The sequence below is a fragment of the Adiantum capillus-veneris genome, chromosome 21 (assembly GCF_014529385.1).
Source record: "Adiantum capillus-veneris isolate H3 chromosome 21, ASM1452938v2, whole genome shotgun sequence".
Lineage (NCBI taxonomy): Eukaryota > Viridiplantae > Streptophyta > Polypodiopsida > Polypodiales > Pteridaceae > Adiantum > Adiantum capillus-veneris.
In genome coordinates, this window is record NC_140951.1 from 104791452 (window position 1) to 104806209 (window position 14758).

At 46.5% G+C, this 14758-nt stretch overlaps 1 protein-coding gene and 1 pseudogene across 2 annotated transcripts in view; one reads left to right on the top strand and one right to left on the bottom strand.

Moving 5' to 3' along the window:
• LOC147431469 (uncharacterized) overlaps positions 1 to 14758 on the bottom strand; it is a 123403-nt gene that overhangs the window by 11675 nt on the left and 96970 nt on the right. The window lies entirely within an intron of this gene.
• Positions 6321 to 7076, top strand: LOC147431470 (uncharacterized; annotated as a pseudogene).

The following is a 14758-nucleotide window of genomic DNA, read 5'->3' on the forward strand; positions in this document are numbered from 1 at the left end:
CTTCAAATCCAACAACAGTGGAGAGCAATACGGTAAAGTACTATGTTGGACAAGACCCTTTTCCAAGAGGTCTTTCACTGAGTTCATAATCTTTTCATTCTGTACTCGGCTCACACAGTAAGGTGGCCGGTTCGGTGGCGTGCTTCCAGGTATCAGATCGATGGTTTGATCTTCAGGCCCTCTGAAAAGCAATCGGCATGAGTGTGGAGAAAAATCTTGGCGTTCTTTTGATCAGGTCAAAACATATTCAACCTTTATCCATCGTTCAGTTCTCTCCCAAAAGAATGAGTAAGAAACTGAAGTTCATCAAGTACAGTCTCTAAGCCCTTCATTTATCAAAGTCGCTTTCTCCGCACGGTAGTCCACCACGGCGTAGTTCTTGTCGTACCAAGGGATCCTGAGTAGAACGTCACTCGCGTGCCCTGAACACCACTGTCATTGCAAACGAAGTTTGCCAATGCTCGGTGTAATGGCAACATCCCATCCGGGTGCCAGTCGAACCTCCGCCTATGGCGTCAGTTTGTCGGGCGTAATTCCAAATCGAGCCACCAATTCCAAGTGAAAAGAAGTTGGCCTTGGCTCCTACAAAAGAGCTTCCTGATCCTTCACTTTGCCCCAAAAGCGGCAACGTTTGTACTTTCATTCATTAGATTCGGTGCAGGTCCCACACCATGTGGTACCAGTTCTGCCTTTTCTGCCACGTTCCTCAGCTGCTCTCGAACTCTTAGGCCTGTCGTCGTCTTTATCATTCTGTTCTTTCTGTGCCTTTTTAGGGCACTTCGCGGAGATATGTCCATTTTCCCCGCATCCAAGGCACTTTCCCTCTCTGATAAAGCGAGCTCTCTCCTCAGGAGTAAGCTTGGGTCGTGTATCCTTTTTCTCTCGGTTGCTCTTTTTCTTTCTACTTTCATTCCCAGAAATCTGTTCGACTCTTTGTGTCATGGCCTCATCTGCGGGGTAGGTCAGACTGCCAGAGTGAATGGCAAAGCCCTCCTTCGCATGACTCATCAACTCCTGAATAGAAGCTGACTTCTATTCCAATCAGTGATCTCGGATCTCTGTAGGTAGACCCAAGGTAAACCGCTCAATCTGTTCTCTGAACGAGATCTTTTTGAATAAAGAGGCGGGTAGAAAAGAGCTCCAGAATCTTTCCAGTAAGCATTGATTGTATCTTTCTTGGTCATCCGAAGATGGTTCCAAGCAGCTCGTATATCTCGTTTATATTCTTGCGTCAACCAAGAAGAAATAAAAAGCTTCTTAAATATCAGCCATTTAACTGGCGCAGTCTTGTTTAAAAGAAGCGTGGACCACCAAGTACGAGCATTCCCCTTAGAGTAAGAGGCAGCTCTCCGAATCTTGGAGTGCTTTGAATAGCGTTCTCCCGCGAAAGCGATGTCAAACTGCTGTATGAAAGACAAAGCCTTTGAAGCATCTGAGTATCCCGAAAAAGTATCAAACTTAAGTGCTTGGCCACCTTCCTTAAACTCTCGGACTTTCTTGCTTTTATCTTCGAGAAAGTCATACTAGTTGGCTTTGTAAAAATTCTTCTTGTTCGCATAAAAGTTTCCATTGTCAGAGTTTGAACTGTCCGTAGACGAGTCCTCTATAGAAGTGTCACTCACTAGGCGAGACTTAGACTTCCTTGCCTTTTTCTTGCCCTTTCCGAAGCGTTGTTTCTTGCTTCGCTTTTTGCTTTTCCTGTCTTCTTCGCTCGAGTCTGAAGAGCTAGAAGAACTGTCAGAAGAAGAAGAAGAAGAACTGGGTAGGCCTTCAAACTTGACGCGCTTCTTCAGTTTCTTTGCATGAAGCCATAGGTGCCGCGGAAAAAAAAAATTGGAGATCGGATTTCTCATAGAAGAGAAATCGGCCGTGCTCTGATACCACTGTAACAGACTTGGACACTCCAAGTCAAGAATCAACCGCGACAGCACCAAATAACCACTTCAAAACAATTCACAGATCACAATAGATTTGCACTGGCCCAGCAGAGTTCCGTGCCTAGAGATATTGGCCCCAAAGACTAACGCCCCTTTCGGTATTTCTTTTTATATTAATCAGATCAAAGTACAAGAGAGTGGCTAAGGTTTCACTCTCAGACTCTGCGTCCAGATGCCTTGAGAAGTGAGGCCCTCACCACTAATTTAAAGGTTACAAGGGATGCACAAAAAAGCCCCAAAAGCAAAGCCCCAAAAGCTCGAAAGCAAAAGCTCTTTTCCCTCTCTCACAGAGAGTTTCTGAAAGCAAAAGCAAATTCTCTCTCTCTCTCTCTCTCTCTCTCTCTCTCTCTCTCTCTCTCTCTCTCTCTCTCTCTCTCTCAATGAGAGCAACAAAGTAATTATGATTTTCTGCCCAAAAGTTGAGATTTGCGTCGCTCAAAAATATCCCAAAATAAAAATAAAAATAAATTTTAAGAAAATTGATCTCCACGATTTTCGGAAATTAGGGTTTGTGGCAAAAATTAGGGTTTGCAAGTTTTTTTAGGGTTTCTGTTGTCCGCCACGTCATCACTTTGTGACAATCATTATGTATTGGACGATTCTGAGTCGCACATGCGATGGCCAGGTTGACAGTTTCCAATCGCTAAGCGTTAAGTGCATTCTTTGGAGCACCCATTCAAGTTTTTGCGTTGTGAACACATTCCAACCGATCAGATATCCCAGATGACGTACTATGGTTTGAGGGGGAACAATCTCCCCTGGCCATAGAAGCCTATGCCAATCGAATTCCTTCAGAGGCATCAACTTGGATTTACCAAAATTTACATGCAGTCTAGCCGCCAGGCCAAATAAATGCAACGCATGCATAATCTGTTGTACATCCTCCTTAATGTTTTTGGGCATATGCCTGGCTGATGAATTGCTTTCCGGAGGGTAGAGCAAGACCATGCAAATGACCTGAGGAAGTGAGAGCCTCAAGGTATGACAACAAGGGGTGCGAAGCAATCGCATAAAGCAAAGCACTGAGAGAACACCCTTGTCTAACCGGCCACCCTAGATTCCAAACATCTGTGATAGAACCACTCAATAGACCTGCAAAAGTGCTGAGAGCAAGACAAAGGATAAGGATGTTACTTGTTATCAATGTCGCAGAAAGGGTCACAAGAAACACGATTGCAAGTATTTCAAGAAAGAGCAAGAAAGAAAGAAGAAAATGCAAGATAAGAAGAAGAAAGATGAGAAGAAGGCGGAAAAATACGCAGGTGATTCCTCCAAGGATGCTGAGAATGCAAATGTATCCTCTAGTGTGGTCATTGAGGAGTTGTCAGACGTTGAGGAAATTTTTGTTGCAGCTTCATGGGCCTCAGATTTGGTGATAGCTAATGCAAAAGACATGCTTATCTCAAAGAAAGATGTCACTGATGCATTGCTTAGTGCTAATAATGGCCTATCCCAATCATGCATAGTGGATTCTGGTGCTTCATTCCATGTGACTCCATCTTTGGAGTGTTTTGCTACATATGCTGCAGGCAAGGTGTACCTTGGTGATAATTTGCTTGCAATATTGAGGGAATGGGTACTCTGCGTCTGGCTCTTAACGATGGTCAAGACCTTGTGTTAAATGATGTCACGTTTGTACCAGGCATTAAGAAAAGTTTGCTATTTGTTAGCCAGTTAGATGCACATGGTTATACTACCATCTTTGCCAGGGGTTCATGGAAGTTGCTTAAGAGTTCTATGCTTGTTGCAAAAGGATCTAAAAGAGGTACTTTGTACTATCTTCGATGCAAAGCTTTGCCTCGCAAGTTTCTTGTTGTTGCTGAAGTTGCTTCACACACGGAATTGTGGCATAAGAGACTTGGACATATGAGCCAAAAGGGTATTGATGTGCTTTCCTCTCTGAAGAGGGTTGATGTAAAAGGCAAAAAGTTGGATATTTGTAACGATTGTCTTTGTGGAAAGCAAAAGAAATCTTCTTACTACTCTGGTGTCTCTCGCAAAGCTAATCCTCTTGATCTTATTCACTCCGATGTATGCACTAAGCCTGTTAAGTCTTTTGGTGGTGCATTGTATTCTGTTACATTCATCGATGACTTTACTAGGAAAGGATGGGTGCATTTGTTGATAAGTAAAAGTGAGACTTTTAATGCTTTTAAGAAGTTTCGTGCTTTTGTCACTTCTCAAAAGAGTGCTAAGCTTAAATGTCTCCGGTCAGACAATGGAGGAGAGTATATATCTGCTGAATTTCAGCGTTTTTGTGATGATAATGGGATTAAAAGGGAGTTGGCAGCCCCTTATAATCCATCTTCTAATGGTGTGGCTGAGAGGTACAACCGTACTTTATGTGAGAGAGTGCGTTGCACCTTGTCTACAGTTAATCTTTCCCAAGAGTTTTGGGGAGAGGCATTAAAAACTGCAGTTCATATTTGCAATCACTCTCCGAATAGTACACTGAAAAATGACATTCTAAAGGAGGTTTGGTCTGGCAAACCTGCCTCTTATGATCATTTGAGAGTATTTGGCTGCAAAGCTTTTGCTCATGTACGCAATGACTTGAGAACAAAGCTTGATATGAAGTCCATTAAGGGAGTCTTCCTAGGTTATGGGGAAGAAGGTGAAATGGGCTATAAAGTGTGGTTAGCACATTTTAGAAAGGTAATACGCAGCCGAGATGTAGTGTTCAATGAAGCGAAATTGCTTAAGAATGCTACAAAATTTGATGCTGACAAGAAAACAGTCAGATTTCAGCCTTCCATGCCACCCATTGATGTAGAAAAAGAGCCTCATGATACATTACCGCAAGCTGAAATTGATAATCAATCGGTTAACCTTGAGCTAGAAGAGGTAGGACATGATATTGATGCTCCTAATGAGGATGGACAACCACCTGAATTGGCTGAAAATGATTTTCAGCAGCATGATAGAGCTGAAAATGAGTTGCTTCATGATGTAGAACCGTTGCCTGAGAATGTAGATCATTGGGTACACAGATCAACTCGTTTGAGAAGGCAGCCTCAGAGATTTAACCCCTCTTTGGATCATGTAATGTTGACAGATGAGGGTGAACCTCTTACATATAAAGAGGCCAAATCATGTAAGTTGAGACAATCATCACGGCAGTGGTATAAGAAGTTTGACCCTTTTATGTTGTCTCAAGGCTTTAAACGCAGCCATGCAGATCATCGTTTGTATATGAAGAGGGATGAAGATGATAGTCCCATAACATGCTGCTTTCTGGGAAACATAAGACTAGTATAGATGCTCTGAAACGTAAGCTGAATTCAACATTTGCTATGAAGGATTTGGGTGATGCAGAGCATATTTTGGGCATGCGTATTAAAAGAGATAGAAAGCTGAAATTGTTGTTTTTATCTCAAGAAAGGTACATTGCAAAAGTACTTGACAGATTTATGACGCTAAGCCTCTTGGAGTACCTTTACCTCCATACACTAAGCTTAGCAAAGCAGATTGCCCAAAGGATGAGGTGGCATTGAAAGCAATGAAGGGAATCCCTTATGCATCAGCTTGTGGTTCTCTTATGTATGCTATGGTTGCCACTTGTCCCGACATTGCTTATGCAGTGGGAGTTGTTAGTCGATACATGTCAAATCCTGGCAAAGCGCATTGGGAAGCTGTCAAATGCATTCTGAGCTATTTGAAAGGTACACAATCAAAGCGTATTTGTTATGGCAAAAGTGACTTAGAGTTGCAGGGATATTGTGATGCAGACATGGCAGGTGACATGGATACCAGGAAATCTACCAGTGGATATGTATTTGCCATTGCAGGTGGTGCAGTCTCTTGGTGTTCTAGGTTGCAAAAAATTGTGGCATTGAGTACTACTGAGGCTGAATATATTTTAGCCCCAAAGGCTTCAAAGGAGGCCATTTGGTTGGGCAGACTTGCAAAAGAACTTGGCATGCCTGCTCATACCACTTCATACGTCAGGTATTGGAGGATGGTCTAGTCACCTTGACTAAAATCCATACACAGGATAACCCTGCAGATGTTCTCACCAAGAGTCTTGCTAAGGCTCAACATCAGCATTGCATACAGCTGGTGGGAGTTGGATGACTTAAAGGCATCATTTATGCCTTTAAGTGGGAGGTTGTTGAGTTGAAGGCCCTAAATGACCTCTATTGTATATTACTTTGTCCAGGTTCACATTGAACCTCGACACATTTTTTAAAGTCACTTATAATAAAAGTGGAAAAGCCCAAAAACTCAATCATTGAGTTTTCCCTAAATCGTACGAGCTCTCTCTCTCTTTCTGCATTCGATCTCTAGTGCTAGCTCTCTGCTGCACCTTGCCTCCTGCTTCTTGCCCCAATCCTGCACTACATCGAGACGTGCACCTACCGGTACCCTCTACTTCACGCTTTCATGATGCAACTTGGGGGCTCTCTCCCCGATCAAGCAGACACGTCTTTTCATGCCACCCCGCAGGTGGACCCGATGGACCGCCTTCATTCTCAAATTCGAGGACTCAAGGATGAAAACAAGGAGCTCAAGGCGCGTCTTGCAACCCTTGAGACACGCCTCTCGTCCTTGAAGTCTCAAGAGCAAGCCGATAACGAGCACTTTCTCGTCAAAGCAAAGGAAGTCGAGAACACCCTCACCGCAAGCATGGCCAACCTTGTCACCCAAGTTCAAAAGGCAACCATCGCCGTCTCCTCCAAAGTAGAAGAGTGCATGCAAGAACATCGCCGACGGAGGGACTAGCACTTTCTATTCGAATAGGTGGCTTGCTCTCTACTTGGTGGGGAGAGAGCGACGACTACGCCTCAACACTAGTCAAGCTCAACCAAGCCATTCACCCAACCGAGTTTGACCTCGACACAATAGAGAAGGTTCACCATGACAACTGCACCAACCAAGGCATCCTGAGCTTCAAGACTAAAGAGGTGCGCATAACACTTCTACAATAAGCATGACTTCTTAAGGGCACCAAAGTATGGATAAGCGAGGCCTTGACCCTCGCCCAACTCAAAGTTGAGAAACTAGAACTCCAAAAGGTTCGAGACACACGAGCAGCCAGCAAATGGACCGTCTACCGAGGCGGCAAGGCCATCATCGAGGAATTTCGAACTCCAAAAACTCCCAAAGCCACTTCTCCTTCTCCCCCCTCCCCCTAAGTGACCTATGTCACAATTTTGTTGTATCCACAATACTCATGATTTTCCATGTACTCCTCTACTAGGAGGTCCAACCATGTATGTTTTCTTGGTCCCATAGGTCATATTTGACCTCTGAGGACGATAATGAATCTCTCTCTCTCTCTCTCTCTCTCTCTCTCTCTCTCTCTCTCTCTCTCTCTCTCTCTCTCTCTCTCTCTCTTTATAACCCTCCTCAACATCGTTTTATCTTTAGTAGATAGAGGCCAAGACATTCTTGATCCTCATATCTCATAACTCTAGATAGAGGCCCAAAGCCGTCTCTAAAGAGGCAGTGAAAGCAGCCACATATCTCATAGCAAGTTGTACAATGGCATATATAGTGAAGCTTTGAAGTTTGTCCACAACCCTACCTCAGCTGAAATGCCTCAATATTGGTCAATCTCAATCTCCAACTGATGTGATGAAGTCCGAATCTATCCAATAGCACATCATAAACCGTGGGACAAGTGAGTGTCCATGTAGGCACGCCTAGATAAGAGCCCATCCTCTATGAGTTGGAGAAAATTCTCTACATATGTAGTTATCTTTGTGCCCAACTCTTGTATAGGTTGTATCCATGTCCTCTATGTATCCAACAGAAATAGATCTTGTCGTATAAGTCAAGTGACCTCCCTTCGTGTCAGAGAGAGAGAGAGGGTGCATCTAGAAAATACTGAAAGGGGGGGAGCCTGTTCATACAGAAACCATGTAGCTCAAACCATGCTACCATTTGTGCATACTAACACGATGTATCTCCCTGTGTTGTCAAGTGTCGAGAAGACTCCAAGGCCAACCCAGAGAGAGAGAGAGAGAGAGAGAGAGAGAGAGAGAGAGAGAGAGAGAGAGAGAGAGAGAGAGAGAGAGAGAGAGAGACTATTCTTCTTTGTAGAAAAAGCTTCTCAAAACCCATCTTTATTCTTGTGCTTGCATCTTTACGAGGATTCGTTTTTCCAGTTTGGGTTTCTTGCCATACCAATGGAATATTCCCTTTCCAATGCTCTCGTCAACCATCACGTGACGCATCAAGAATATCCGTTTCCCGGTCTCTCCTGTCGAACTAACAATACAACCCCTTCGCGATGCTTAATGTCACCCATCATATGACACGTGAGAGTTGTCCATTCCTGATGGCTTTTAATAATTCCAATATATCTACAGCTCCTAACCTTACGGTTCAACTGCACACATTGAAATATCCTAATTCAATAAAAAGAAATTACTCAAAAAATAAGAAAAAAGTCCATTTAGCAACATCTCTCTGGCTTCTAAATAATTTTTCTCAATTGTAGTTCTTGTACATATCCTTCCAGAATTTCGGGATAAGATGCTCATTCTTGCTCGATTATCCCTTGAGCATCCAAAGTGTAATCTTCTTTCAGACTTAATAGTCTGGTCCTAATGATGGATGGTCTGCTCCAATTGGAGTATCTCTTCTGTAGTTAAAGTGTAGGTCCTCAGCAATGATTGCTGACTCCATCATCCTCTAAAGGGTATTATGAGGATACAACTTCACGCTCTTCCAAAGCTGTGGTTGGCAGACGGCTTCGAACTTCCGCATCTTTTCCTCGTTGGAGATCTTCATGAAAGGTGTAACCTTCAGCAGAACCAACCAATACTTGTCAACATAAGCCGTGACTTTCTCATGTTCATTCTGGGCGAGCCAGTCCCATTCCTTCCGAATGTCCTTCTCGAAGTTGGACGGAAGGAATTGTTCAAAAAATTCAGTTTCGAATTGAGTCCATGTTCTACATTGTGTACCTTCCAGAATCTTGGTTAACGACCACTTGCTTGCTGTCTCCTTGAGATACATCCCAACATGATGCAACTTGGATTTTTCGGTGAAGTTTCCGTTGCAACTTCAAATTGTCTGATACAAGACAGTGCCTTGGAGATGTCTCTCTCTGTCCTGTGTAACTCTCAAACTTGACATCCTTGTCACCGGATTTGAAAGCCCGCATCTTCCGATGACGCTTGCGGTGATCCTTCTTGAACTTGGGCTTCTCTTTAGTATTACGTAGGGAAGTAGCAGGATTTTTCTTCTTTGAAGAAGATTTAGATACTAAACGAGAAGTAGATGTAATAGTATAATCAAGAGAGTATGATAGAGAAGAGATAGAGATATCTTTGCTTTCGTTAAGCAGAGAAAGTTCTTTTTCTTGGCCCTTGCTCTTGGAGAGCGTTTGTCCTGACCGGAGATCCCTTGTGCGCTTCGGCACTTCTTTCCGCATCCTCCTCCCACGGGTTGCTACCACCGCAGGATTTTCCTGATGCCCATCGACATCTATTCCTTGCGGCTTCTTGATTCCATCCAAAACCTTTTGGACAGCCGGCAGAGAGATAAGCTGCTTCAATTCGGCGAGTTGAACTCGTTCTCCGGTTTGGCTCATCATGGTTCTTCCCCTTCCTTCCCAGAATCCTCATCCTTTAAGAGAGAGAGAAATTTGAGCTCTAATACCATTGTCACAAATGAGAGCACACGCGAATAATCAACAAGCTGAAAATAAATAAACTTCCAACTCAAAACGTCAAAAGAGATGAGGGAGAAGATCAACACAGTATTTGGGACCTGAAGATGGGCTGGTCCCTTCCCCCCCTCCCTCCCTTAAAGAGAATCTTTAGTACAGAGAATCTTTTTACAAGCACAAGAACCGGAGTGACCCCTTCGTTCTTAATCTTTAGACTCAATGGTCAATTCCTTCCCTAGCGGGAAATTCTCAAAAGACAAGCTCTCAATCCTATTTTCGTTTGTTCCTAGAGAGTGAAGCCCTACAAACCGTTCTTGATTCTGATCTCGAAATCTCTGAGCATAGGCCGAGGCCTCGTTGCTCCTTCGTTGTGATGGAGTACCTACAAAAGCACAAACATGAAACAACAACGCATATCGCGAATTCAGAATCGGTACCTGTCGCTCTGAGTACAGAAAAGCGAACTCCGTGTACTGGCTTCTCTTGATCACCTAACGATTCTCCGCCATAAGTGCTCCTTGTTCCTAGCACTGGTAAATTTGTTTGAGAAAGAAGAAATCCCTGGCTGCTTTATTTGGTGCTGGGGACCCGTAGGAATAGCTAGCAAGGGAGCGCAAGAATAGAGAAGGGATGGCAACCAATTTGGGAGCGAGGGGAGAGAGAGAAAGAGATCTCATGATGTTTTCTTTTCAGCCGAAAGGAGCCAACGTTGGGTTATTATTAAACCTTGCATTATATTTTAAGTGGGTTGGCCATTTATTACGTGGGCGACCGGTCACTTTTTCTTTTTTTAAGTGAATCTGAAGAAAAACTCAATAAAATTGAGTAAGCTGAAAATTGATGCTATATAGTCATATTTCAGGCATCCCCGGATGCAGTTATTTTTTTTTTCCAAGAAAAAGATCCTTCTATTAGTTAATGAAAACTGCCCGTAGGGCTACAACCACCTCTGCAAGAGAGGGCTACAACAAACATGATGGGGAGACTCTCCCAATGATAGAACAACATATATACAATGAGGCTAAATCAAGGGATGGGAGGAGGGAAGAGCCACACAGGTGGTCGGTAGTGCCATTTGAGCACACCCTGGACACTGGTGAAGAAAGGCCCAGGGCTCCAGAGTCGAAGGAAAGCCTCGCGGCGCCCCCGCATGCGGTCGGACCTGCCCTGTAGTCCCTCTAGCTGTCCTCTGAGAGTATGGATCAGCTCTAGCCAAAAGTCACGAACAGTCTCTGCTGGTGGCACAGAGCGAGCCTCAAAAATGCGGAAACAGCGGGCCCGCCAGATGAACCAAAGTGTCAAGCCACTGATGAGCTTCCAACACTCCTCTCTCTCACTGCACCACTCAGGTGGACTAAGCTCTGTATAGCACGCTGGAGTGTAGGTCGCCCCCCCTGTATCACTATCATCCTGCTGGTGGAAGATAGCTCAAACTGAAGTGCCGGGCCCGTGAGAGTGGACCAAGCCGCTGCCCCGCCCCCCAAGTGTATTGTCTAGCCGTGGAGAGAGTAGGCATCAGCCGAAGAACTCGTAGCCACACCTGGGACAGTCCCAAAGACAATGACGCTGACTCTCCACCAACTGGTCACAGGCTGCACATGCGGCCGAGAGACCACTATGCACAAGCCAGCTACACTCTACTGTAGGTCTGTGTGCCTCGGCTGTCTGGAGTCCCACAGCCTCTGCCAAAAGCCTGCCAAGAACTCGACTGTGAGGACCTCCTCCTGCCAATGACGTGCTGCAGTTGGGCGGGCCTCTCTCTGTGCTGCAAGTATATGACGTCCAAGCCGAACAGTGTACTGAAAGAAGGGGACTCCTGGGTGGTCTACAGAAGAGAAGGGGTCCCTCCATAGCCACTCACCAGGATCCCACTGTACTCGTGCCAATGGACAACACTCCCAAGCCCATAGCCTCCAATGTCTAGTCTCAAGAGCTCCTGTGTGAGGGTCTATGACGCAAGTCCTCACACATATGCCCACAACTCGGATCCTATGGAAACAACACTCTGCTACCTGCAGGGCCTCTACTGCAACTCGCTGTAATCGTCCCCTACCCTGAAGCTCGAAGAATAGGGCTGGGACAGTCTCTGAGCAGGCCCTGACTGAAATGAGAACCTCCAATCGTGTGAAGGCTCCCATCCACCGGGGTGCTACTGGCTCAAGAGGCGTGAGCCACTCTGCTGGAACTGACATTGAGATGTCCTGACACATGGTCTGCACCCCTCTCATGCCCTGTAGCTGGAAACCCTACACCTCCTCAAACAAACCTATGAACTCTAGCCAATCACCTAGAGAGAGCGCTGGACCTGCTGCCATGGGACCCCAGGAAACATGAGGCCGACTACCAACCAAGTGGCCTCTCTGAGTGCTAACCATGGGGTTCCAGACGAGGGGCTACCGTAGGCGCTCCTCCGTGCACATCGACTGTCTCTGCTCCAGCCCACGCCGTAAGAGCTCCCAAGATCGAAGCAAACTCACAACGAAGCGGTCCTCCAGCCTCCTGCTCAAACCAACTCGGCGCATCTAAAGATCCATCTGGTCGAAGGTTGCCAAGGGCCTCTTGACTGAGGCACCCTGGCACGAAGCCTCTGTAACAAGAACTCCTTCCAGGGCTCCTCACCTGGAAGAAGTCCTCTGACTATGAACTTCCCAAGAAGGGCTCTGCTCTGCTGTGCTGGATCATTGATCCCAAGCCCTCCCTGAGAACAAGGAAGCGTGATGACCGACCAAGCCACCTTGGCTCGGGCTATCAGAGTGTCACGTCCTAACCAAACGAAGTTCCTGATCAGCCTCTCTACCTGGCTGATACAAGAACTCGAGAAAATCCAGCAGGAAGTGATGTACCACATAGTCGCCAACAGCACTTGGTTGGCAACTACTACTCTACCCGCCAGCGAAAGTCATGCTGAGCTCCAATGTAGCAGCTTTCTCCTGATGGACAGGAGAAGAAGAGCCATCTGCTGCTCGGGAGACAAGTCCAAACCAACCTGACAACCCAAGTACCGAACTGCAATCCCTGGGGGAATCCACCTAAAACCCTTTCCTGGCATCCAATCTCGCACAGGAGCACTACCAACAGAGAAAGCCACTGTCTTTCTCCAGTTGATCAATGCACCCGATGCACAACAGAAGGTCTCCAAAGCCTGCTCACCTCTGTGAAGATTGGCCTCCTGGCCATCTAAGTACAAGGCTGAGTCATGGAAAACTCAGCGTCCAGTAGCTTATCTCCGCGAATAGGGAGTGCTAAGCCCCGTAAACCAACCTGCTGAGACACCAAAAATCTGCTCATTGCCTCTGCATAGAACAAAAAGAGAAAGGGGGCAAGAGGACAACCCTGTCTGACCGAGCGTGTGAGCATGAAGCACTCACCTCTCCCTCCTGCCAAAAGCACCTGACTGTGAGCCTGTCTGTACAAAGCTGACACCCCTCTGATCCAAGCATCTGAGAAGCCCATCCTGCGTAGAATGCCCTCTAGAAAGTGCCAGTCAACTCTGTCGTATGTCTTCTCAAAATCGAGAAGAAGAATCACAAGGTCCTCACCACGGAGCCGTGCCAGGGCAGAAGCCTCCCAGAAAGTAAAGATGTTGTGAAGGATACTACGTTCCTTGACAAAACCTGTCTAAGTCCCATGTATAAGGCTCTCTAGAAGTGGTTGAATCCTCAAACTCAGAGCCTTGGCAAGAATTTTGTAGGCTGAGTTGAGGATGGTGATGGGGCGCCACTGTCGAATCTCATCCAAGGAGCCACCCTCCTTGGGAATGAGGTAGATCAGGCCCTCACTCATGCTGTCAGGCATCACTCCTGTGTGCAAAATGTACTGAAAAGCACTACAAAGATCTGGGCCAAGCAAGTCCCAGTACTCCAAGAAAAAGCTCGGAGATGGGTACCACGAGGGAGGGCCGTAGAAGCCGTGTGCAGCTCCTCAAGCTGAAGTGGCATCTCAAGCCTCTGGCGGATCTCTTCTGTCGCAAGACATGGCATCTGTGCCCAAACCTGCTCCGTGCATGCATCCTGCCGCTCTGACTGAGGCTGAGCCGACAGTAACTCACGATAAAAGTCAGTAGCAACTACACACATATCCTCCGGCTCACAAGCAACTGACACATCGGGCCTCCTCAACTGAATGACCTTAGCATGCGAGTGCCGAGTCGCATGCCAAGGTCCCATTGTGTCAACAAAAGCACCAGTCACTCTATCACCCACCTGAGTCCACTCAGATGCCTGTCGATGAAAGGCAAACTCATGACGCCTCTCCTCTGTGCTAGCAACCTCCTGTCGACCCTGCTGTAACTGCTCCTCCAACCATGGACTGTCTGGATGCTACTCTTGCATCCTTTGTAGTGAAGCAATGCCTCGTGTGAGACGCTGCTCCGCCTCTCTCGCTGGAGCCCGGCGAGCCAGAGACTCCTGGAGAAAAAAGTGGCTAAGCTGAGCTAGGCCTGAGGCCACTCTGTCTGCAAGTGAAACTTGGCTGTCCATGCCCTCTGTCCAGAGAGCCTCCACCCTCTCTTTGAGTGATGGGTCCAACAAGACCCTCTCTGGATGCGAAGCATCGTGCTCCCACTCCTCTGCCTATCTGCCACTGTGAGGATCACTAGTGCATGGTCCGAGAAGGCTGTCCCTGCCAGGATGCCCACTGATCCCCCCAAGTCACTGAAGTGGTCACTAGTGTAGAAGCGATCTATCCGCGATAGATTCACTCCTCCCACTCTGCGGTCCGATCTAGAGAAGACAAGACTGTCTGGGGACCTCACAAAACCAGAGTGCTGCCATGTATCCGAGACCCTCAAAGTCATACACAACCTCTCCCAAGCTGCCAACTCGACTCCATGCACAATAGCATGGCTGCCACCAATCCTGTCAGAAGGGTCCTCCTACATGTTGAAGTCCCCTCCTATACACAATTGATTGGCCTGCGGCAAAGACTCAACAATCTGTAACCAAAACTCTGCACGAGCACTAGCCACATTGGGTGCATAGATGTTCAGGAAGCCCACAAGGCCACCCTGAACCTGCATAGTAATCCACTGAGCTCTGCCTGGCACAATAATCCCTTTGCCCACAATGGCCTGCTGCAATGAGTCCGCAATAAGCATACATACCCCACCCTAGATGCCTCCAGGTCCAAAAGCAGCTGACCAAAAGGTATCATATCGTTCACGCAAAATCTGACCACATCGTCGAATGCGGCTCTCACACAA